We start from the raw sequence: 24,104 nt of genomic DNA on the forward strand, positions 1-24,104 counted from the left end.
AAAATTATTTTAATTTCACAAAAGTAGCATTTATGAATATATCAACTCATACGGCAGTCCTTTATCACTATCCAATTAACACGTATCTTCTAATGGTAAAACGCAATGGGTATATGTATATTTCTGTGATTAAGTATCTACGACCTTGAATTAAAAAATATATATACTATATTTATTTTTTGGATTAGTATTTTTTTGGTGTGTAAAGATTTGTTGCATATTCTTGAAGTATTTACTAATCATTTCCAATGGTGGTAGATACAATAAAAATAAAAAAATATATATTAATATTTGAAACTTTTAAAGTCTGATAATTAGTTTTCAGTAAAGTTAATCGATATCATCAATATTTTATGTAATCGATTAAAACAAATAATCGTTATACTTAGTAGTCCTGTTAAGTGTCGGGATATTTGTTATCGACAATGTCAACCTTCATCGATGAAAAGGTGGCAGTCAAGGGAAATCGAACTATGAAAAATAACAATTTCTCTCCGATTTTTGGAGCGGTGACAGTAGCAGTGATACTTTCACTGTGACAACTTTTCGGTTGGAGCAGTCACTGTGACAAGTCATTGCTTCGTAACGTTTGACCCATGTCTATTATTTTCAGATTGAAAATAATATCATATGCACGAAAAATTTGCTTAATTTAATTTCTTTTAAAGAATTTTTCTTTTTTATTAGTCACCACTTTTTTGAGTTTAAGTCACCTGTGGCATCCAACAGTTAGATACTGTTGTTCGATAAACTACATTTCCTAATTGTACAGTGAACCAAAAAAAAAAATTAAATACGTAACACCCCTGAATAACGTTCGATATAATGATTGGATTTTCACGTTCTAGGACTCCATCTTAATGGTTCTAGGGTATGAACTCAATTATGCTAATTAATTAGTGCTGGCGATATTTTAAGTTACGAAATAGGGCACAAAAACGTAATTTCTCTGAATAAACACACCTTTTTTTCGAAGGATTCGGATTTATTCGCAATCTGGAAGACATGGTCCTTACAGTTTGATCAGGAGAGTGGTTCAAAAGTTTGACCACTTAATGTTCGTTTTACCTTTTGCGTATATCAACATATTTCGAGAACATTTTAAATGAATTTAAACATTTTCGCACACAATTATAAAATACGTTTTTCCAAAGATAATTCCATGTAAAAAATACATTTTAGTGAATATTTATTTTTTATTATTTTATTTAAAAATAGTCGAAATTTTTTTTGAAAGTAAGGTATGCATTTTTTATATCATTTCAAAATATATAATATTACATGACAAAATACAAAATTTGAAATAAATTGATTGGATACTTCCTGAGGAATCAATTTTTAAATAGACTTCTTCAGAAATCGATTTTTCGTAACATAAAATATCATCTGCATTAATTAATTAGCATATTTGAGGTCACTCTCACGCGCAAGTCCTAAAACGTGAAGATCCGATCATTAGATCGAAAGTTATTATTCCGTTTTTGTGGTCCATTTTGTGCTATTCCATTTAGTGGTCCATTTTTTATTTCTTGCTCACTGTACATAGTAGTTCACATGATGTTTTACCCCTCGGTATAAATAAATTAATTGTTTCCGTGACCAAAATTTTTTAACACGTTGAATGCCATGGGGTAACATTTGACTGGCACTGAGTTTGCTTGTAGCGCCATGGAAGTCACCGGTGATCGGCAAAGCCAAGATTATTCGAAACACATAATTCGAGTAGATCATAAGAGACAGACAGTAACTATTTTTCTGTCTCGATCCCTCACCCCTCTGCCTTTCCCTGTATGTTCTGGAGTTAGAGATAGTTTTGCACGCACGAAAACTATCAGTATATAACTACATATATGTTAAAGCACCTTCGCCTATTACTATTAGCCACTGTTAAAATTCAATTACTGTATTACTTATTCTAACGTTTACTAATACAAGCTTGCTTGATATTCCTTGATGATTTTTGATATTCATTTTTATCCGTCATGTCAAACTGTAAGAGGAGAAAAATTATATGAAGAGATCAGAAAATTTAATAAAAAGTGGTAGTTAGATTATTTTACTTCTGTGAAAGATAAAATCGTGTGTTAAATGTACAGTGCAATTTTTACTGCTTTAGAAAAAAAAGCAAATACAAATAAAGACTATTTAACTCATAAAGAACATAAATATTTCAGTTTATAGATGAATATCGGCAAAAATTATTTATTGAAAAATAGTTCTTTTTTATTACTTCTATTTGAATCAGTATTTAAATAGATGTACTTATTTATTTAAAAAAAATTATTAAAGATTAATGTTAAAATAAGTTATTAGCTTCACGTGAATCTAAACATATTTTATATTTTAAACTTCTAATTAATAGGTCACTTAATGTTTTCTTGCATCAATTCTATACAATGCAATAAAGTCATAAAATTATAAAAAAAAATATAATTTAATATCACAAAAGTAACATTTATAAATACATCAACTCATACGGCATTCCTTTATCACTATCTAATTTAAATGTATCCTCTAAGGGTAAACGCAATGGATGTATGTATATTTCTGTGATTAAGTATCTACCATCTTAAATTGAAAAATATATGTACTATATTCATTTTCAGGATTCGTTTTATTATACGAGCGAACTTTTTATTGCGTTCATATTATCGAAGTATTTGCTAATCATTTTCAATGATGGTAGATACTATAAAAAAAAATATACATTTATATTTGAAACTATTAAAGTCTGTTTGCTTGATATACATCACGCTAGAGGTGGGAAAAACTGCTACTTCTCTGTCACTGTTACTTCTGCTACTGTGATTCAAAAGTAACTTTGACAAATAGCAGTGACTGTGATTTTGAACGATACACCGTGCCCCTATCGATATAAAATTAATCAATATTTTTTAACAATAAATTCAACTCATACGGCATTCCTTTATTACCAGAGGTGTCAACTTGCTCCAGTCAGCAAATATATATTTTAAAGTGGTACTTTATTAATTGTGTTTCTTGGTTTAATAAATTCAATTTAATAGATTTTTATCCACCACTATTTCTAAATAATTCGTAGGCTTATATAATTCACCACTTTATAGTTCTTAAGTCATGCTTTATCTCTTAACCCTTTCACGCCGACTGTCACAAATACGTGACAGCATTAAACTGTATCAATCAGGATAAAAAGATAAAACTGGTAATCAAAGTAATTTTTTAGCAGTTTATTTGTGGGCGGAGTTATAATTGTTTGATTTATTTAATTCACCATTACTTTGTTCAAAATAAAACTATTTAGTTATACTTTGAACGAACATTGATTATATATATGATTAAACGAACAATAATTAAAGAAAAAGCAAAGTAAGTCTGTCAAATTAGCAACGACTACATTTAAGTTACCGCTTTTTATTTAATTGCAACTTGATTCTGATTTTGTACAAATGCTTTTCTGAATCACCCGTCCCCAAGGGGTTAAAAAGCAAGTAAAAATAGTTAAATATTTGCAAAATTTACTTTCTCGTTATTTACAGTTTTTTTAATTATTTTGGAGTGTCCGGAGCAGTTGGCATCTCTGTATCACTAATTTAAATGCATCTTTTCTTATGGTATACTATACGCAATGGATATATTTCTACTTATGTGATTAAAAATCTACCACCTTAAATTAAAATATATATGTAATGTAGTAATTTTATAAATTAATACCTTTCACTGCCATGAATACTATTTCAAAGATATTATTGCAGTATTTGCTAAGCATTTTCAATGGTGGTAGGTACAATGAAAATAAAAAATATATATATTTGAAACTTTTAAAGTCTGGTTGCTTGATATACAATAACATTTAAAAACTAACTTATTTCATTTATTCCTTTTCTAAATATATTAAAATTATTAATATAATCGGTATTCTTTTTATTCAATAACCTTGACTTGAGTTCAGAATAAGATCTATTTTAAGCGATTCTCTCTACACCTTCCTAACGCATTAGCATAGAATTCGTAAAACGTCTTTATTTTTTTATTATTTTTTTGTGCGTGGGCTAATACTGTATTCCTCTTAAGTACAGGAGAGAAGTTTTTGGGGGTAATAGCTTATTGATCATTCAATGGCCTCAAATTAACTAGCAAATATCAGTTCCTCCCTTCGAAATCTATCAGGATGTTTTTGATTATTATTAAACATTCATGTGAGAGGGGCACTTTTAGGAATTCTATTTCATTTCCTTTTCTTAATTTACTTCTCTCGCCTTTTTTTGACAAACTTGAGTTCATGTCCTGGTTTGAGTATTAAAGGTCTTAATAAATAAAAGAAATTAAAATAAAAAATAAGGAAAGGGTTAAAAACATCGCTGTAAGATATTATGATGTATAACGACCCACAATAATTTTATTTTTATTTTTTATCCGATAAAAGAAATTTTAAAAGTTAGGAAATATGTATTGTGACATCACACTAAGTGTGCCTACTTCTCTGCTATGGCAGAAACAATGGATTAATTTTTGATGAAATACTTTAAGATCATATGTTTTTTTTTTCTTCTTAAGTGCTATTTTTAAAATACCAAACAAATGTTTCTATATGTATATAAAAATCCACGTTCCTTGTAGAACTGTACAGTCCGCAAAAAAAAAAAGATATCACCCTGAATAACTTTCGTTCTAATGATCCGATTTTCACGAACTAAGTGTCAATCTTAATGGTTCCTGGGGGTGACCTCAAATATGCTAATTAATTAGTGCTAACTATTAATTAAGTTACGAAATCAGACACAAAAACGTACTTTCTCTGAATAAACATATATTTTTTTTTACATATTTGGAATCTAGACACTTAAATTAGGGGGGGTAGACAAAATTTTAAAACAATTGGATCGTAAATTGGGTTGCAATAAAGGTTTATATATTTGGCGATAGTCCAGAAAACCGCCAAAAAAAGTCGCCTGCGCAAATAAATATTTTAAGATAACCCTTGACTGATTCAAAAGAGAAACGCTTAATTTTACTAGGTTGCTAGGCAACCAATTTCTGACTGTAAAAAAATTGAAATAATGTTTTGTGATTGCTCTGAGAGGTTTAATTAATAGTTAATAGAAAACACCTCGAAGTTTCTAGGCAATAGACAATTTTTAAGTTCATTTATGTCCAAAAAGCAAAAAAAATAAATAAATAAATAAAATAAGAAATTATTTTAATCTCTTTTGAAAAGAAAATTTGAATCGATTTATAAGTTTTCAGAATTTAAATACATGAACTTTTTATCTGATATTATTTAGATTATGCTATTTTTGCTATGTTTATTCGAGGATTTCATACTAAAATCAAATTAACATAACTTATAATAGCTATATACAAAATTTTAGGGATAATGATTTTTACAGCTTTAATCGAGTCTTCAAGGCATGAAAGTTTGAAGGAAAAAAAAGTGCATGAAAAATAAATTGTAGATTGTATAGTAATTCTAATGCACATTCACAAGGTTTTCTGTAATTTACGATTTCTTTTTTCTATAACTCAATGAATTGCTGAATGTTTAGTGGCATTTTAAAAACATTGAAATATGTTGTGTTTAAGAATAAGATATAGAAATAATATGTTGCATATTGTATGATTCATTGTTTAAAAAATTGCTTCATTTTGCTAGATATTTACGTTACATGGTTTTCTTTGGATAAAGATGATTAGCAAATAGCATCCCCATGTTTCGATACATTCTGAAACTTACGTTCGCAAATTCACCATAAAATGTCGCACAGCATATTCTTCAATTACGATAAGCTACATTTACCACCAAATACTGCTACTATGATTATTTTTGTTAGATATATATATATATATATATATATATATATATATATATATATATATATATATATATAACGTCGTTGCCGAGTGGAAGGATTAAAACAGGTCATAGGTCGGGAAGGAGGGTACAAAATTTATTTATTAATTATTAGACAAGAGCAGTCATGAGAATGAGTGAAAGTGCACATGAAAAGTTGCTCTCCTTGGTTATATGTTAGAGAAAATCTTGCAAAGTAAAATCCGTAATATGTCTTAATTTAGGGAAAGAGGGAACTCTTAGTAGTTGCTATTGGTTTATGAAATAGATCGAACGTTTCCCACACAAGAGCAAAGGGAAAAATGTCCTGCTCTTAATTAAATGCATACTTGAGCCAAAAATAGATTTAAGAACAGGATGTGGTTTTTAAAAGTGTGAGAAAGTATTTCCTTTAGAATAATTAATTAGGATGAAGTTTTATAGCAAAGAAACTAACATAAAAAGATTAATTGAAGCTTTTTATGTTACATATATATATATATATATATATATATATATATATATATATATATATATATATATATATATATATATATATATATATATATATATATATATATATATATATATATATATATATATATATATATATATCTGATATGATACTCTCTTTTTAAACAGAGCTCGTAAGGCCCTTAAGATACTGAAATGGGGGCACGAAAACTTAAAAGATTTTTTTTTCCTAATGCCCGCCTGTGTTAACATCAGTCAATTCAGACATCTACAGGGCGACAGATATCTGTGTGGCCTAAGGATTCCTAACGAGCATCAAACATTCTCAAAATTAAGTGTTCATTCACTGGAAAATTTAGTGTTTATTCAATTTAAGAACTGTTCCTTCACTTGGTTATCTTACTACTTATTATTTAAACCACCAAAAGCTTAAAACAATATTATGTAAGTTATCTAAATTTTTTTTACATAATTTGCATTTAATAACAAATATGTCGACATGCATTTAATAACAAATACGTCATTTAGCTAAAATTACAAATTTTGAAATTTTTATGATTTTTTTTTTAAAGACAAGCTAAGCTTAAGTATTCCATCACTGGTTAGTTTACCCTATAAGATTTTGAGAAATTTGCGATGTTGTGAGAGATGCTTAAAAATGTTGACTGCGTATTTTTATTAATATTTATAAAATATATATTCAAGAAATTGATGAATATTTTATTCCAAATTTATTCATTCGTATGTATATTATTGAAATTTTATCAGTTATTGAGAAAATAAAAAAAATAAAAAATCACATTAAAGAAGCACAATCTTTTGTATAATCATATTCTATCAGAAGCATGCTTTTATAAAACTCCACATTCTCTGAATAAAATGTATTTTATTCAATAAAATGTTTTATTCAAATTTCTTTACTAAATTGCAAATAGAATTTTAGACGACTTAAGAAGAAACATCGTATTTTATAGCTTAAAAAAATAAAAATGAAAAGATAAGCAAACGATTATTAGCGAAAAAAATATGAATGAAATTTTATGCTAAGCGCGCGAAGTCAAGTTCCTCGCAAGTTTATCACATTTTAATATTAATCGCTCCATTTAATCATTTCTTCATTGTCGCCAAATTATTTTTTTAAAAATAATTAATTTTAATTTTTCTCAGCTTCTAATAAATAAAAACAGTTGAAACTTTAGATTTTTCAATTGAAAAATATGTAGATTAATATGGTATAAAAAAATTCATACCTTGTAATTCAAAAATTTTTCATCCTTAATTTAATTAAATAATAAAAAATAATTAACAATTATTAAAAATTATTTTTTTCGTGAAATTATCTTTGGGTAAATGAGTTTTATGACTGGGTGAAATTTTCTTCGAATTGCTTTATTAGTTTTTAAAATATGACTAAAAACGTAAAAAGTGAAATTAACATTAAGGGGTACGAACTTTGAATCGCTCTCCTGACCAAACTATGGGGACCACATTTCCCAGATTGCGGCTACCCCCTATATTTTGAAGGTTAAGAATCCAAATATGTAAGAAAAAATATATGTTTATTCAGAGAAAGTACGTTTTTGTGTCTGATTTCGTAACTTAATTAATAGTTAGCACTAATTAATTAGCATATTTGAGGTCACCCCCAGGAACCATTAAGATTAACACTTAGTTCGTGAAAATCCGATCATTAGAACGAAAATTATTCAGGGTGATATCTTTTTTTTTTTGCCGACTGTACATCCAAGCATAAAAAATAAAATAAATATATATCATTTTTAAAATAATTTATAGATTTTGGAACAAAACTGATATCAGATTTGCAATCTTCCCACCCGAATTAAGGTAAATCAAACACCTTTTTTTAATTATATATATATATATATATATATATATATATATATATATATATATATATATATATATATATATATATATATATATATATATATATATATATATATATCCGGCGCTGAACAGCCGACCCAATTCTGAATTTATAACTATCAATGTTCCGTAACTCCGTAGCCTTGTAATTTTGACCCCAGACCAGAAGGCAAGGGAACTCCTGTATCAAGCATTGAGGTACGCTAGCTTTCGTGGATGACTTTTTGAGAGAACTAACTCTCATTTGCGTTACGTGGAGAGGAAAACCACGGAAACTGCCCATGATTAGCTGGATAGCAAAAGTATTCTAACCAGTAATCCGTCTACCACTGTGGATAATTTACATCAGCACTCTGTTCGATATGAGCCACAGAGCGGAATTCATATCAACCAACCAACACTGGGATTCGAAATTGGGTGTATAAATGTATCAAAAAATTTGCTCCATGCTATAATTCTGTAATTCGTTTAACACTAGGTTTACGCACGTTTCTTATATACCCATCTCTACGAACACGCGTCAATTTGACGCATGAAAGAATACATATAATTGTGATTCTTGATTTAATAAATTCAATTTAGTTTTTATCCACCAGTATTTCTAAATTATTCGTAGGCTTATATAAATCACCACTTCATACTTTCAAAATTTACTTAGCTGTTATTTACCATTTTTTTTAAAATTATTTTGGCGTGTCCGGAGCAGTTGGCATCTCTGCACTTAGAAACCAATGTAATTGTAAACTATAAAGAAAAAAATGAAGATATGAGATATATATTTATGAAATATTCTAGTATTTTATGTTTCTATACTCGAACTAAGCAACTGAGACCTTCAAAATCTGACACTCTGACAACAAATGACAATCTGCGTTTGTTCTTTCTATTATTGGTTATCGGCAACAGTTGTTTATCACTTGTTTTATTTGAGATAACGATATCGGATGGCGAATGTCGGTACATTCCTATTTGTTATTGATGTGATAATTGCTTGTTTACTAAAAATTTTGTCAAAATTATGATCGCATCAAATTGACGCTTATCCGTAGAGATAGGTATACCACATACAGAATTTCAATATTTCAACGCTTTTGAAGAAAATAGCCTTCAATATATATTTGTTTCGATCAATGGTAAAATTCATTAGAAGAGAAAAAGTAAAAATTCAAACTGGTTTTATAATTGAATGGTCGATAGCTATTTTGTATTCTAAATCGCACAACCTATTAGATCATGCTTACACGAATTGGCAAAAATTTCACCTACCCTTACCCATAATTTGTTCCGCCCAAATTTATTGAAATTAATGCAAAATACAATTGTGGTAGATTAATAAATCTAAATTTTCTTTTTAAGTAATAGTAAGCTCCACCCTCTGCTCGCTGTCTCTCGCCAACTCCCAAAACAGGCGCTACAGTTCATCCATCACCTCCTACATTAGAAAGCCTCCACACTGTTTTTTATAAGTAGTCTGCGCAGACAATTTAAAAAGTGAACCAGTGGTGCACATGAAACCAAATTCAATTTTAAAAGTATTTTAGAGAAATTTATCATATATATTTGAGAATTGAATCTGTAGAGGTTGACAAGTAAATAAGACAAACGAATTATATTCATAAATAAAAAAAATTTTAGACATATATTTGCTACCACTTTCTTATTTTTACTAGATTTTCTTTTAAATGGCTCGTTAAATGGCTAAAGAGATGTATGTAAATAAGAAATCACTACTATCACTAACTTTATTTACTACCATTGTTGCAAGTATTTTAGGCCCGCTGCAACCTTCAGTACACAGGGTGGTTAAAATTAAACAAACGGGCCTCTCAAAAGTTCTGATTCTACTAAACGCATCAAAATGAAATTTCAAATGAATGTTATTCAGTTCATAGGTCCATTTGAAAAAGAAAAATAGTATGATATTTCACAAATTTATGTCTTTATACATCTGATAGCATAGGCAAATGATACATCCTTGCCACATTCTGTCTAATATCTTCAAATTTAATTTGTAGTTATTTACCGTTTGGCCAGATGGGTACGTAAAATTAACGTGGCATTCAACGTGTTAAAACTGAAATGGTTTTACTACCAGCTTTTCCTCTTTTCCGTCTCGCTTTCATCACCCGTCAACCACTGAGGATATTTTACAAAAGCACTGTGGCCGGTTTTGGTCAGATCATCACCTCCTACATCAGAAAGCCTCCACACGGTTTCTTATAAGTAGTCAGCGCAGATTATTTAAAAAGCGAAACACTTGTGCGCATGAACCCAAATTCTATTTTAAAAGTACTTTAGAGGAATTTATCATATACATTTGAGAATTGAATCTCATACCTGCCAACTCTCCCGTATTTAAACGGAGATTTTAGTTTCATATTTAAAGTGGTAGTAAATATATACTATTTTTTCTTTTATAAATTCAATTTTTAAATGATTTTGATCACCACTATTCTTACAAAAATTAAGCTTATATATTAATATGAGTTACTATCATGGTTGTCAGCTAATGTTTCTTCAAACACAACGTATTTTTTTGCTTACAATTGAAATTTTAATTCCATTTTACTACCACTGGGAAAAATCGTAATGGAAGGGATCAAAAGTTGGCAGGTATGGAATCTGTAGTGGTTGACAGGTAAATGAAACAAACCAATTATATTCATAAATTAAACAAATTTTTAGACATATATTTAATACCACTTTCTAATTTTTAATAGATTTCATATTAAATGGCTCTTTCACTGATTAGTTTACCTTCATAGTGGCCTGATCGCAGAGATGCCAACTTGCTCCGGACAGCAAATATGTATTTTAAAGTGGTAGTTCATCAATTGCGATTCTTGGTTTAAAAAATTTAATTTAGTAGATTCTTATCCACCACTATTTCTAAATAATTCGTAGGCTTATATATTTCACCCCTTACAGTACACATGTCATTTTGTGCCTTTTAAAAAGCAAGCAAAAATAGTTAAATATTTGTAAAAGTCACTTCTTAGTTATTTACCGTTTTTCAATTATTTTGGCGTGTCCGGAGCAGTTGGCATCTCTGTGATCGGACTGCCTGCCTACAAATAAGCGTGTGGAGGCTTTCAGTTATAGGAGGCGTTGGTCAGATACATTGTTTTTGACGGGGTAAAATGCTACTGACTACTACATACTAAAAATGCAAAAGGTGCCTGGGTCAGGATTTGACTAACATAGCATAGGCTGTGAGTCAGATAATAAAATAGTCCACCTCCATGATTCGAACCAGAGTCCTCAACAGCAAGCAATTCGTTGTTTCAATCTACTATACACTACCGGTTCTTCTGAAAGTGAATGCAAAAAATGTTTGTATATGAATAATATAAAATGTAAGTCATAGTGATAGATCAACGTCTCCTACAACTGAAAGCCTCCACACAGTTTTTTATAGGTACTCCGATCAGACCGCTATGAAGGTAAACCAGTTAACGAATGAGCTCTTTAATAGAGAATCTAGTAAAAATAAGAAAGTGGTAGTTAATATATGTCTAAAAATTTATTTTAATTTATGAATATGATTGGTTGGTCTTATTTACTTGTCTACCACTACAGATTCAATTCTCAAAATATGATAAATTTCTCTCAGTCACTTTTAAAAATCGCAGGATTCAACGAAATTTTTAATTTTGAAAACTTAAGAGAACACATAAACCTCAGACCGATGGCAGCTCATCTTTGTAGTGACGTAATTTTAACTAAAATAGAAAATATTTAATTTCCTTTTATTCCAATTGCATTCCAATCAGCAGAAAGAACCACCTTAAAGACCACAATACAAGACGAATGGGGAAAAGGCCGCTAACGGTCCCAGGCGCCCAGATATATTTCGATGATGATGACTTTTAAAAATATAATCAGAATATGTCACTTAAACTAAAGAAGCTATTGTATACAACAATGATCCGCCCAATACTTACCTGCCTGGACAACGATACCTCAACATCTACTGAAGAAATTAAACCAATGCCAAAACAAGATCCTTAGAAAAATAACCCGTTCAAGATGGTTCATCCGGAATACCAATATACACGCATACCTCACAATACCAACTCTATCACAGCATATATACAAGCTTAACGCAGATTTTTTCGATAAAGCCATAGAATGTAAAACAGCAAATTTTAATGAAATCTTTAAATTTGAAAATTATATCAAAGATGAAAACTACAGACCAATAGCTGCACATTTCACCTCCGACGCCACATATCATAACTATCAAAACAAATAATTTCATCAACCTTTCTGAAAATAGCGTTTCCTCATGCTGATACAATTCTGAACAACTCTAAAATCAAACAAACACAGTTTAGAGCAAGCTGCTCATTTTATTTTTTGATTCCCTTTTAGTTATTCAAGCAAAGTGCTTGAAACATTCATGAAAGCAACTCCACTGCCTGCTTGTCTCAATGCTCAACCAAAACAGTGTTAAAATTCCAGATGAATGGGATAGGGGTCGCTTCGCGGCCCAGGTGCCCAATAAAATCAAAACACTGGGACTAGACTTTTAAAACAGAAATTGGGTTCATGCGCACAACCGGTTTGCTTCTTAAATAGTCTGCGCAGACTACTTATAAAAACCGTGTGAAGACTTTTTGATGTAGGAGGTGACGGACAGATACGATTAAATAAATAAAATTGAATTGAGTTTCTACCACTTTTTACATAAAGTGTCACCTGTTTCTTATCTCAGAATAAGTATTTACAATAAACAAGATTAAGTTACGCATGTTAGCAGAGATACCAGCTGATTTTGATTCGACAAAATATTTTTAAAAACGGTAGAGAACTACAAACCAGAGTTTGCACACTTTCAGTTGATTTTGGTAGCATTTCAGAAGGCTCAACACGGCTTAACTACAACACAGTGGAGTGTTACGTAATCCTTCGAATTATTTAGAAATAATAGTGAGTAAAAACCTTGTAAATCAAATTTATTAAGCTAACAATCGTACGTTAAAAAATTATTATTTATACTTTAAAAAAATTATCATTTATATATTATAATTATTATTTATATATAAAAAATTATTATTATTATTATTATATAAAAATTATTATTATTATTATTATTATATAAAAATTATTATTGTTATTATATAAAAATTATTATTTATTAATTATTATTATACATTAAAAATAATTATTATATTATTTAATTATTATAATTTATTCTAATGAAAAAAGGTATAAAAAAAATGCTCATCCTACCAGTTTCTTACATTTTCCGAATTAGTAGCAGATTTAAAGAGTTAGAGATTTAAAGATACGCAAGTAATTTCATTAGTTATGAAATTTGTTTTCCTGCATGCAAACTCTTCAAGCAGAGAAACAATTTTACAGATGCGAGGAATCTACCTCAAGCTTGAAAATCATAAATATTGATGAAACCCTTAAAATTTCAAATTACTTATGCTAATTTTTCTGGGCTAATCAGTATCAACCTAGTTGTTTAATCAACTGTTGAATTTAAAAGTCTTTTTTTTTTTTAAAAAAAAAATAATAAATAAAAGAAACGAAAAAGACTATTTTAAATAAAAATGTACGAAGTGATTTATGCAAATGTACGATATTACTTTACGAATTTGTTTGGATTAACTAGTTTATTGTTTAAAAAAAAGAACAATACTAATGAAAAAAAGTTTGAAAAACGGAATCAATGCTTTGTCCGTTTTCTTAAATAGTTATGTCCATTTTCTTAAGTATGAAAGTATGCATTTCGTGCTATATCCGTTTTGGTGAACACTAATTTCGAGCAGTCCCTCTTCGTAAACTGGCAGTATTTTGAGCGATGTTTATTTTATACATAGTAGGAGAAAAATCACCGAAGATATGAAAAAGAATAAAGACAAAGAAATTGCTTCAGTAGTAGAACAACTAACTCCATCTAGTGTAGAACATTAATAACAAATTTAAGCAAAATAGGTGAATGCATGTTTGCTAAGTAAAGTGATGAATATGGAAGATTTAATAATTGGATTTATACAACAAAAGACTTATTAAAAATAATAATTCCTATAGATAGGAATTATTATACATATAAAATCACACAGACAGACGTTTAATTAAATTCTAACAATTTTTTTAGTTATCTGTTTTATTTAAAATAGTTCTGCTTTAGTTTACTACCACTTAAAAAAAATAATTCGAGATTACAAAGATTCCGTAGTAGTTTGAGTCTCTGAGAACAAGGTTACTTCACTTTTTAATCTAGAATTTTCATATTTCACAGGAAAATTGCCGTTTGATGAAGTTTTGTGTTACGACACCTTTTAATAGATATTTCAGGTAGCTCAATTTAGCTGTTGAGCTTCCTTTCTAAAAGTTCCAAACTTTCACGAGATAACGTCGAAAAATCTGTTGTTCTACGATAACTTTAATGAATAAGTTTCTATGAAAATAATGGTAATAAATGATAACACAGTTTTTTTCCAAAAAATTTACATATTTGTTAACAAAGATGTCTACCCGCTAGTCTTAGCTCCTCGCAATGCGTCGTCCTAGCTCCTAGTGAGCGCGATGTAAAAAATTAAGGTACTAGTTGAAAGCACCTTGTAATTGGATGAAATACGAGCTAGTTATTGAAGCATTATAGATTGATCTTCTATTCAGAATGCAAAATAATATCTCTTTCATACCTGCCAACTTTTACTCTTTCTGAGAATGGATTTTTCAAGTGGTAGTAAAGCAATCGCCGAAAACAATTTACTCCCAAATTTACTCTTACAAACTTATTCCAAAATATATTTATATTTTCACAAGGTTAAAATCCGCTATCGTAAAAAGCATGCTTTTGTATATTCCTTGTAATTATTTCTATTTAGTGGTGGTCAAACTCATTTAGAATTATTATAATAAGTCAGAAAGTCTAATGGCACTTTAAATACGAAACCACTTTAAATACGAAACCACTTTAAATACGAAATTGAAATCTTCCGGGAAAACCGGAAGAGTTGGCAGCTATGCTCTTTCACCCATTTCGAAGAACTGTTAAACTATTCAACCACTTGCTGAGAAAAAATTAAAACACAAAGTGACATTCTACTGAGAATGCAGAAACAAGTCTTTTTTACCCATTTCGGACAACGGTATAGCAAAATACGCCAATATTAAAATTAACACTAGGTTTACGGACGTTTCTTATATACCTATCTCTACGGACACACGTCAATTTGACGTATGAAATAATTGCGATTCTTAATTTAATAAATTCAATTTAGTAGATTTTTATCCACCACTATTTCTAAATAATTCGTAGGCCTATATAATTCACCAATTCATATTTCAAAATTTACTTTGTTGTTATTTGCCATTTTTTTTTAATTATTTTCGCTTGTCCGGAGCAGTTGGCATCTCTGCACTTAGAAACCAATGCATATGTATACTATAGGAAAAAAAATGAAGATATGAGATATATATATATGAAATATTCTAGTATTTTATGTTTCAATACTCGAACTAAGCAACTGAAACCTTTAAAATCTGACACTCTGACAGCAATTGACAATCTACGTTTGTTCTTTCTATTATTGCTTATCGGCAACAGTTGTTTATCACTTGTTTTATTTGAGATAACGATATCGGATGGTGAATGTCGGTACATTCCTATTTGTTATTGATGTGATAATTGCTTGTTTACTCAAAATTTTGTCAAAATTATGATCGCATCAAATTGACGCATATCCGTAGAGATAGGTATACCACATAGAGAATTTCAATATTTCAACGCTTTTGAAGAAAATAGCCTTCAATATATATTTACTTCGATCAATGGTTAAATTCATTACAAGAGAAAAAATAAAAATTCAAACGGGTCTTATAATTTTCCTTACAAAACTCGAAATGCGTCAAAATGTCGCACCCTGTAAACCAAGTGTTAAAACACACTATTGCTCCATGATAAGCCATGAAGATGAACCAGCAAGCTACTTGCCCTCCACTATTTTACAAATATCTACTACATTGTTTCTACTGTTTTCCATTACTGGTGTAATGGTCGATAGCTAATTTGTATTCCAAATCGCACAACCTATTAGATCATGCTTACACGAATTGGCAAAAATTTCACCTACTCTTACCCATAATTTGTTCTGCCCAAATTTATTGAAATTAATGCAAAATACAATTGTGGGAGATTAATAAATCTAAATTTTCTTTTTAAGTAATAGTAAGCTCCACCCTCTGCTCGCTGTCTCTCGCCAACTCCCAAAACCGGCGCTACAGTTCATCCATCACCTCCTACATTAGAAAGCCTCCACACTGTTTTTTATAAGTAGTCTGCGCAGACAATTTAAAAAGTGAACCAGTGGTGCACATGAAACCAAATTCAATTTTAAAAGTACTTAAGAGAAATTTGTCATATATATTTGAGAATTGAATCTGTAGAGGTTGACAAGTAAATAAGACAAACGAATTATATTCATAAATAAAAAAAATTTTAGACATATATTTGCTACCACTTTCTTATTTTTACTAGATTTTCTTTCAAATGGCTCGTTAAATGGCTAAAGAGATGTATGTAAATAAGAAATTGCAACTATCACTAACTTTATTTACTACCATTGTTGCAAGTATTTTAGGCCCGCTGCAACCTTCAGTACACAGGGTGGTTAAAATTAAACAAATGGGGCTCTCAAAAGTTCTGATTCTACTAAACGCATCAAAATGAAATTTCAAATGAATGTTATTCAGTTCATAGGGCCATTTGAAAAAGAAAAATAGTTTGATGTTTCACAAATTTATGTCTTTATACATCTGATAGCATAGGCAAATGATGCATTCTTGCCACAATCTGTCTAATATCTTCAAATTTAATTTGTAGTTATTTACCGTTTGGCCAGATGGGTGAGCCATGTAAAATTAACGTGGCATTCAACGTGTTAAAACTGAAATGATTTTACTACCAGCTTTTCCTCTTTTCCGTCTCGCTTTCATCACCCGTCAACCACTGAGGATATTTTACAAAAGCACTGTGGCCGGTTTTGGTCAGATCATCACCTCCAACATCAGAAAGCCTCCACGCGGTTTCTTATAAGTAGTCTGCGCAGATTATTTAAAAAGTGAAACACTTGTGCGCATGAACCCAAATTCTATTTTAAAAGTACTTTAGAGGAATTTATCATATACATTTGAGAATTGAATCTGTAGTGGTTAACAAGTAAATGAAACAAACCAATTATATTCATAAATTAAACAAATTTTTAGACATATATTTTAAACCACTTTCTAACTTTTACTAGATTTCATATTAAATGGCTCTTTCACTGATTGGTTTACCTTCATCAGGGTTCCCACGGTCCTTGAGAATTTTAAAAAGTGGTAATAAAAATAAAATAAATTTTGACATTTTTATTTCTGTGTAACCACCACTAAAAATTGTTTTCTAAAAAATATATATATGCACGAAAATTTCAGCACTTTACGATAAAAAAGTATATTAAAATAAAAAAGTATATTGTAGCTCCATCCTAAATTTGCTACCACTTTTTAAATTTTTCATGGACCGCGGGAACCCTGTTCATAGTAGCCTGATCGCAGAGATGCCAACTTGCTCCGGACAGCAAATATGTATTTTAAAGTGGTAGTTCATCAATTGCGATTCTTGGTTTAAAAAATTTAATTTAGTAGATTCTTATCCACCACTATTTCTAAATAATCCGTAGGCTTATATAGGTCACCCCTTACAGTACTCATGTCATTTTGTGCCTTTTAAAAAGCAAGCAAAAATAGTTAAATCATACCTGCCAACTTTTAATCCCTTCCATTATCATTTTTCCCAGTGGTATTAAAATGAAATTAAAACTTCAATTTTAAGCAAACAATTACGTTGCATTTGAAGAAACTTAAGTTGGCAACCATGATAGTAACGCATATTAATATATGTGCTTAATTTTTGTAAGAATAGTGGTGATCAAAATCATTTAAAAATTAAAATTATAAAAGAAAAAATAGTATATATTTACTACCACTTTAAATATGAAAATAAAATCTTCCGGAAAATCCGGAAGAGTTGGCAGGTATGGTTAAATATTTGTAAAAGTTACTTCTTAGTTATTTACCGTTTTTTCAATTATTTTGGCGTGTCCGGAGCAGTTGGCATCTCTGTGATCGGACTACCTACCTACAAAAAAGCGTGTGGAGGCTTTCAGTTATAGGAGGCGTTGGTCAGATACATTGTTTTTGACGGGGTAAAATGCTACTGACTACTATATACTAAAAATGCAAAAGGTGCCTGCGTCAGGATTTGACTAACATAGCATAGGCTATGAGTCAGATAATAAAATAGTCCACCTCCATGATTCGAACCAGAGTCCTCAACAGCAAGCAATTCGTTGTTTCAATCTACTATACACTACCGGTTCTTCTGAAAGTGAATGCAAAAAATGTTTGTATATGAATAATATAAAATGTAAGTCATAGTGATAGATCAACGCCTCCTACAACTGAAAGCCTCTACACGGTTTTTTATAGGTAGTCTGATCAGACCGCTATGAAGGTAAACCAGTTTACGAATGAGCTCTTTAATAGAGAATCTAGTAAAAATAAGAAAGTGGTAGCTAATATATGTCTAAAAATTAATTTTAATTTATGAATATGATTGGTTGGTCTTATTTACTTGTCTACCACTACAGATTCAATTCTCAAAATATGATAAATTTCTCTCAGTCACTTTTAAAAATAGCAGGATTCAGCGAAATTTTTAATTTTGAAAACTTAAGAGAAGACATAAGCCTCAGACCGATTGCTGCTCATTTTTGTAGTGACGTAATTTTAACTAAAATACGAAATATTTAATTTCCTTTTATTCCAATTACCAGAAAGAACCACCTTAAAGACCACAATACGAGACGAATGGGATAAAGGCCGCTAACGGCCCCAGGCGCCCAGATATATTTCGATGATGATGATGATGATAACTTTTAAAAATATAATCAGAATATGTCACTTAAACTAAAGAAGCTACTGTATACAGCAATGATCCGCCCAATACTTACCTGCCTGGACAACGATATCTCAACATCTACTGAAGAAATTAAACCAATGCCAAAACAAGATCCTTAGAAAAGTATCCCGTGCAAGATGGTTCATCCGGAATACCAATATGCACGCATACCTCAAAATACCAACTCTATCACAGCATATATACAAGCTAAACGCAGATTTTTTCGATAAAGTCGTAGAATGTAAAACAGCAAGTTTTAATGAAATCTTTAAATTTGAAAATTATATCAAAGATAAAAACTACAGACCAATAGCTGAACATTTCACCTCCGACGCCTCCTATCATAACTATCAAAACAAATAATTTCATCAACCTTTCTGAAAATAACGTTTCCTCATGCTGATACAATTCTGAACAACTCCAAAATCAAACAAACACAGTTTAGAGCAAGCTGCTCATTTTATTTTTTGATTCCTTTTTAGTTATTCAAGCAAAGTGCTTGAAACATTCATAAAAGCAACCCCACTGTCTGCTTGCCTCAATGCTCAACCAAAACAGTGTTAAAATTCCAGATGAATGGGATAGGGGTCGCTTCGCGGCCCAGGTGCCCAATAAAATCAAAACACTAGGATTAGACTTTTAAAACAGAAATTGGGTTCATGCGCACAACCGGCTTGCTTCTTAAACAGTCTGCGCAGACTACTTATAAAAACCATGTGAAGACTTTTTGATGTGGGAGGTGACGGACAGATACGATTTAATAAATAAAATTGAATTGAGTTTCTACCACTTTTTACATAAAGTGTCACCTGTTTCTTATCTCAGAATAAGTATTTACAATAAACAAGATTAAGTTACGCATGTTAGCAGAGATACCAGCTGATTTTGATTCGACAAAATATTTTTAAAAACGGTAGAGAACTACAAACCAGAGTTTGCAGACTTTCAGTTAATTTTGGTAGCATTTCAGAAGGCTCAACACGGCTTAACTACAACACAGTGGAGTGTTACGTAATCCTTCGAATTATTTAGAAATAATAGTGAGTAAAAACCTTGTAAATCGAATTTATTAAGCTAAGAATCGTACGTTAAAAAATTATTATTTATACTTTAAAAAAATTATTATTTATATATTATAATTATTATTTATATATAAAAAATTATTATTATTATATAAAAATTATTATTATTATTATATAAAAATTATTATTTATTAATTATTATTATATATTAAAAATAATTATTATATTATTTAATTATTATAATTTATTCTAATGAAAAAAGGCCACAAAAGAAATGCCCATCCTACCAGTTTCTTACATTTTCCGAATTAGTAGCAGATTTAAAGATACGCGAGTAATTTCATTAGTTATGAAATTTGTTTTCCTGCATGCAAACTCTTCAAGCAGAGAAACAATTTTACAGATGCGAGGAATCTACCTCAAACTTGAAAATCATAAATATTGATGAAACCTTTAAAATTTCAAATTACTTATGCTAATTTTTCTGGGCTAATCAGTATCAACCTAGTTGTTTAATCAACTGTTGAATTTAAAAGTCTTTTTTTTTTTAAAAAAAAAATAATAAATAAAAGAAACGAAAAAGACTATTTTAAATAAAAATGTACGAAGTGATTTATGCAAATGTACGATATTACTTTACGAATTTGTTTGGATTAACTAGTTTATTATTTAAAAAAACGAATAATACTAATGAAAAAAAGTTTGAAAAACGGAATCAATGCTTTGTCCGTTTTCTTAAATAGTTATGTCCATTTTCTTAAGTATGAAAGTATGCATTTCGTGCTATATCCGTTTTGGTGAGCACTAATTTCGAGCAGTCCCTCTTCGTAAACTGGCAGTATTTTGAGGGATGTTTATTTTATACATAGTAGGAGAAAAATCACCGAAGATATGAAAAAGAATAAAGACAAAGAAATTGCTTCAGTAGTAGAACAACTAACTCCATCTAGTGTAGAACATTAACAAATTTAAGCAAAATAGGTGAATACATGTTTGCTAAGTAAAGTGATGAATATGGAAGATTTAATAATTGGATTTATACAACAAAAGACTTATTAAAAATAGTTATTCCGATAGATAGGAATTATTATACATATAAAATCACACAAACAGACGTTTAATTAAATTCTAACAATTTTTTTAGTTATCTGTTTTATTTAAAATAGTTCTGCTTTAGTTTACTACCACTGAAAAAAAATAATTCGAGATTACAAAGATTCCGTAGTAGTTTGAGTCTCTGAGAACAAGGTTATTTCACTTTTCAATCTAGAATTTTCATATTTCACCGGTAAAACGACGTTTGATGAAGTTTTGTGTTACGACACCTTTTAATAGATATTTCAGGTAGCTCAATTTAGCTGTTGAGCTTCCTTTCTAAAAGTTTCAAACTTTGATAGGAAAACGCCGATGAATCTGTTGTTCTACGATAACTTTAATGAATAAGTTTCTATGAAAATAATGGTAATAAGTGATGACACAGTTTTTTTCAAAAAAAATTTACATATTTGTTAACAAAGATGTCAACCCGCTAGTCTTAGCTCCTCGCAATGCGTCGTCCTAGCTCCTAGTGAGCGCTATGTAAAAAATTAAGGTACTAGTTGAAAGCAACTTGTAATTGGATGAAATACGAGCTAGTTATTGAAGCATTAGAGATTGATCTTCTGTTCAGAATGCAAAATAATATCTCTTTCATACCTGCCAACTTTTACTCTTTCTGAGAATGGATCTTTCAAGTGGTAGTAAAGCAATCGCCGAAAACAATTTACTCTTACAAACTTACTCCAAAATATATTTATATTTTCACAAGGTTAAAATCCGCTATCGTAAAGAGTATGCTTTTGTATATTCCTTGTAATTATTTCTATTTAGTGGTGGTCAAACTCATTTAGAATTATTATAATAATTCAAAAAGTCTAATGGCATGACATGAGTTTCGATACCACTTTAAATACGAAATTGAAATCTTCCGGGAAAACCGGAAGAGTTGGCAGCTATGCTCTTTCACTCATTTCGAAGAACTGTTAAACTATTCAACCACTTGCTGAGAAAAAATTAAAACACAAAGTGACATTCTACTGAGAATGCAGAAACAAGTCTTTTTTACCCATTTCGGACAACGGTATAGCAAAATGCGCCAATATTAAAATTAACACTAGGTTTACGTACGTTTCTTATATACCTATCTCTACGGACACACGTCAATTTGACGTATGAAATAATTGTAATTCTTAATTTAATAAATTCAATTTAGTAGATTTTTATCCACCACTATTTCTAAATAATTCGTAGGCCTATATAATTCACCGATTCATATTTCAAAATTTACTTTGTTGTTATTTGCCATTTTTTTAAAAATTATTTTCGCTTGTCCGGAGCAGTTGGCATCTCTGCACTTAGAAACCAATGTATATGTATACTATAAGAAAAAAAATGAAGATATGAGATATACTATATTTATGAAATATTCTAGTATTTTATGTTTCAATACTCGAACTAAGCAACTGAAACCTTCAAAATCTGACACTCTGACATCAATTGACATTCTGCGTTTGTTCTTTCTATTATTGCTTATCGGCAACAGTTGTTTATCACTTGTTTTATTTGAGATAAAGAATCGGAGTATTGTCGGTACATTCCTATTTATTATTGATGTGATAATTGCTTGTTTTCTTAAACTTTTGTCTAAATTATGATCGCGTCAAATTGACGCATATCCGTAGAAATAAGTATACCACATAGAGAATTTCAATATTTCAAAGCTTTTGAGGTAAATAACATTTAATATACAGGGTGTTCCAAAATTATCTTTACATCACCTGGCTTGAAATTGATTGCAGACTGGAAGTGCTTAGGGCCACCAATGGTGCGCATGTTGAAGTGTACTAAACAAAACTTTATTAGTTGCAGTAATACATGCAAAAGACAGAATATAAATTTCCTGTTTATTTTCGAAGTTATGAATTTTTGAACTTGTAAAGAGAATTTTGGAACACCCTGTATATTTACTTCGATCAATCCTAGTGTTAACACCAAGAGATCTTGGAATCAGAAATCCGAATCCATCGAAAAAAAGTATGTTTATTCAGAGAAAGTAGGTTTTTTTGTCTGATTTCGTAACTTAAAATATCCCCTGCAGTAATTAATCAGCATATTTTAGGTCGTCCCCTTGAATCATTAAGAGTGAGTCCTAGAACTTGAAGATCCGTTCATTAGATCAAATGTTATTCAGGGTGATCCTTTTTTGGCACACTGTACGTCTATAAGTGATTTAATATATATACAGCGGCCTAGGCCAATAGGCCCATACACCAAATACAATGAATCATTTAAAAGGTCAACAGACCCTTATATAAATAAAATACAAAAATTATATGTATATATACAATACAAAACTTATTAACCCTCATATAAATAGAATACAAAAATTATATATATATATAATACAAAAATTGTGAACCCTGAGACAACCAGTAAAAACTGAGTGAGCTGTGAGCCAGAGCTGGTGGAACCCTTAATACAAGACAAAAAATCTAACAATTCACCAAAAACCGCCGTAAATACAGCTCATAAAACCGCCAAAAGGTGAAAGGATAAAATGACATAAATGAATATAGTGCTAAAATTGAAAAGTTAAAACTAAGACAAAATCACAGATGTATACACTTGCCAATAGGGCATTGAAAGGATCCAGCCAATCAAGCCAGCTTGAATCCTGCTGGTGGAACCAAAATAGTGAGGGTGAAGTAGTAACAGGTAGTTAAAATGAAGAACAACAAGTAAAGCAGAGTAAATTCAATTAAAGTACAAAAAAACAGAGGACAAAATACCAATAGATACTAAAAGGTAAGAGTTAAAAGGGGTGTATAACAATCTAAAAACCATGTATAAAATACAATCGCAATGTAAAATACCAAATGTATTAAAATCCAAAGGTTGTAAACAAACC

The 24,104-nt window shown here is 30.0% G+C and overlaps 1 protein-coding gene across 1 annotated transcript in view; it reads right to left on the reverse strand.

The window, feature by feature from the left end:
- The window catches only part of LOC147801045 (uncharacterized), a 36,783-nt gene that overhangs the window by 11,222 nt on the left and 1,457 nt on the right, over nt 1–24,104 (reverse strand). The window lies entirely within an intron of this gene.

Source organism: Parasteatoda tepidariorum, chromosome 12 (assembly GCF_982258835.1).
Source record: "Parasteatoda tepidariorum strain Cologne lab strain chromosome 12, Ptep-v5.0, whole genome shotgun sequence".
NCBI classification, from domain to species: Eukaryota; Metazoa; Arthropoda; class Arachnida; order Araneae; family Theridiidae; genus Parasteatoda; species Parasteatoda tepidariorum.